The sequence below is a fragment of the Lagenorhynchus albirostris genome, chromosome 4 (assembly GCF_949774975.1).
Source record: "Lagenorhynchus albirostris chromosome 4, mLagAlb1.1, whole genome shotgun sequence".
Taxonomy (NCBI): Eukaryota; Metazoa; Chordata; class Mammalia; order Artiodactyla; family Delphinidae; genus Lagenorhynchus; species Lagenorhynchus albirostris.
This window is the reverse complement of record NC_083098.1, coordinates 77,758,248-77,761,577: the sequence shown is the minus strand read 5'-3', so window position 1 is coordinate 77,761,577 and position 3,330 is coordinate 77,758,248.

Sequence of the window (3,330 nt, the reverse complement as noted above, 5' to 3'; positions counted from 1 at the left end):
CCTTTATTGTCCAGTGATTTAAATAACTGTGGTTTAATTGTATTTATTCGTCCATTACTGACATGTCTTCCTTTTTTTTTTATTGGAGTAAAATTGCTTTACAATATTGTGTTAGTTTCTGTTGTACAATGAAGTGAATAAGCTATATGTATACCTATATCCCCTCCCTCTTGGACCTCCCTTCTCCCCTTCCGCCTGCCCATCTAGGTCATCACTGAGCATCAAGCTGAGCTCCCTGTGTTATACAGCAGGTTCCCACTAGCTATCTATTTTACACATGGTAGTGTATTTATGTCAAACCTGATCTCCCAGTTTGTCCCACCCTCCCCTTCCCCCCAGCCGTGTCCACATGACCATTCTCTACATCTACGTCTCTATTCCTGCCTTACACCTCACACTGGTCAGAATGGCCATCATCAAAAAATCTACAAACAATAAATGCTGGAGAGGGTATGGAGAAAAGGGAACCCTCTTGCACTGTTGGTGGGAATGTAAATTGATACAGCCACTATGGAGAACAGTATGGAGGTTCCTTAAAAAGCTAAAAATAGAACTACCATACGACCCAGCAATCCCACTACTGGGCATATACCCTGAGAAAACCATAATTCAAAAGGACACAAGTACCCCAATATTTATTGTAGCACTATTTACGGAAACAACCTAAATGTCCAATGATAGATGAATGGATAAAGAAGATGTGGTACATATATACAATGGAATATTACTCAGCCATAAAAAGGAACAAAATTGGCTCATTTATAGAAATGTGGATGGACGTAGAGTCTGACATGTCTTCCTGATATGGATTCTTTTTGCCAGTGTATCCATACATGCCTCCCTAAAAACATTTACCTTTGACAGATACATCTATACTTAGGTAAACATGGTGCCAGTTATCAATATATTGCCCCTCAACTCCAATTCACCCTTCAATATATGCTCTGGGACAGAGGACAGAACTCCTTTAAACATCTCCACAGACAGCACAATGTTAAGTTTTCTCAGCAGAGAGCACTGGAGAGGCATTGGAGGAGGGAAGACAATCTCCTGTTATTTCCTGCTGCTATACAGTGGAGTCAGCAACCTTGCAGCCTTTGCCTGGCCTGGAGATAAACTTCTGAGCAGCCCTCTCAACATGGAAACTGACCCCAGGCCTTTCTGCTCACACTGGTACCCTGAGTCACTGCTCACTTTGCAGCTGACACCCCCTCCCAATAACTGCCACCCTCCCAGTGCAGACCCAGACACAGCACACCTGTGCCTTGGCTCCCATTCCCTCTGCAAGCTCACCTCCACTGGTTCCTGATCACCTGTACTCCAGAGGAGACTGCAGAACAGCTGTGGCCAGGACAAACCAGCAAGCTTCTCTGCTATCCAGTGGGCTGAATTACACCTTCTCCAATAATATCTGAACCAGCCTTGGGGAGGGGGACCCTTCTAAGTTTGTCCTTCTTTGGGTATTCTCCCTGAGCCCTAGAATACCATACACAGTTTCCTTCTAGTCATTCTTTTATCAGGACTCGATAATTCTTTATATTAAACTTAACCCACTGTGTGGTTCCTATTCTTGATTGGACCCAGACTGATACAAGCACTGTATACATTTTATATCAGTTTTACTTGACATACTGGATATGACCCAATCAAACTGACAGCAAAAAAAAAGAAAAAGAAAAAAATGTTAAGAAGGAAATAAAGGGAAAAAGTGTTAAGAAGGAAATAAAGGATACAACATAAAGTGCAAAATATACCAGCTAAAATAAGAAAGATGTTCTGCCACATGTGGGGCAGAAGAGAATTAGAAAAATTAAATAAGCGGGTTGATTTTTCTAGCCAGGTTAGAGGGCTGATTCTTTTTTGCTTTACTTATTAATACTCAGAATTGAGTGATAAAAATAGTATTGTATAATGTCAATTTCATGAAAATAAAATAATAATTTTTTAAACTGGGCTCTCACTTACTTTTCCTAGGAAAACCGTCAGAGACAAAAACCAACCAAACATTTATTCATATTTAATGTAAACTATTTTCAAATATTCAGCTAAATAATCTATCCGTCAATCAATAATTGAGTCTGGCAGTTATCCAATACTGTCAGGCATTGCATATTTGTACTCAGAGATGGAAGCGTTCACTATAAATAAAGAACCAGGATAGGAATGAAAAGGCTCACTGAGATGCTGAGAACTGAGAAAACTATTAAGGACAGGGTAAGATTGGATGGGATGGAAAGAAGCACTCCACGTGGTAGGGGCAGCATGAGTCAAGGTTTAGAAGTGAAAATAAACATGGCACATGTTTGAACCAGAAAGGAGAAAATTCTATTGAATCCCCAGGCAAAGGTGACAAATAGGGCTGGAGAGCACCTTGAAAACAGAAGTAAAAAATTTTGGTTTCAATGTTGACACTAAGTAGCCACTATAAGGTTCAAGAGAAGGAAGATGACAGTATAAAAGGAAGATTTTTCAGGAAAACTAATGTAGAAATAATAGGAAAATTTGAGCTGGGAAGGGCCTTGTAAGAGAATGGTTGCATAGAATTAAATCATAGTTGATATGACTCTCAGTTTACAAACTCAGATGTGCAAATTATCACATTAATCATCATCTTTCAATTACCTTAATTTGAACTCTGAGTTTTATTTCCTCAGGATTGGTTGGAAAATGCACTTACTACTTCACTCAACAGACATGTATAAAGTCCCTTTTATGCCCCAGACATTTTCTACATACTGGAAATAGAGCAATAAATGAAATAAATTACCTGTCCACATGGAACTTACATTTGAGTGGAGGAGACAGATAAAAAACAAGTAAACAAATTAAGATATAATATCAAATAGTGATCTGTGCAGGGAGATAAGGTGAAGAGGGTTTCAAGCTAGATTGGGTAAACAAGGTGACATTTGAGCAGAGACCTGAATAAAGGTCCAACATCCATTGGATACTGGTGAGCTTCCCAGGAAGAGGAAAAGGAAACTACAAGGACCCAGAAAAGGGAGCATACTTGGCATGTTTAAGGACAAGCAAGGAGGTCAACTGAATGAGATTGAGCAGGCAGAGGAGCCGTAGGAAATCAAATCAGAGAGGTAATCAGGGGTCATTTAATATAGGGCTATGGTGAGGATTTGGGATTCAATTGTAAGCAAGCTGAGACAAGGAAGTGACATGATCTGACATTGCTTTTAAAAGATCAGAGTGGTTGGGCTTCCCTGGTGGCGCAGTGGTTGAGAGTCCGCCTGCCGATGCAGGAGACACGGGTTCGTGCCCCAGTCCGGGAAGGTCCCACATGCCGCGGAGCAGCTGGGCCCGTGAGCCATGGCCACT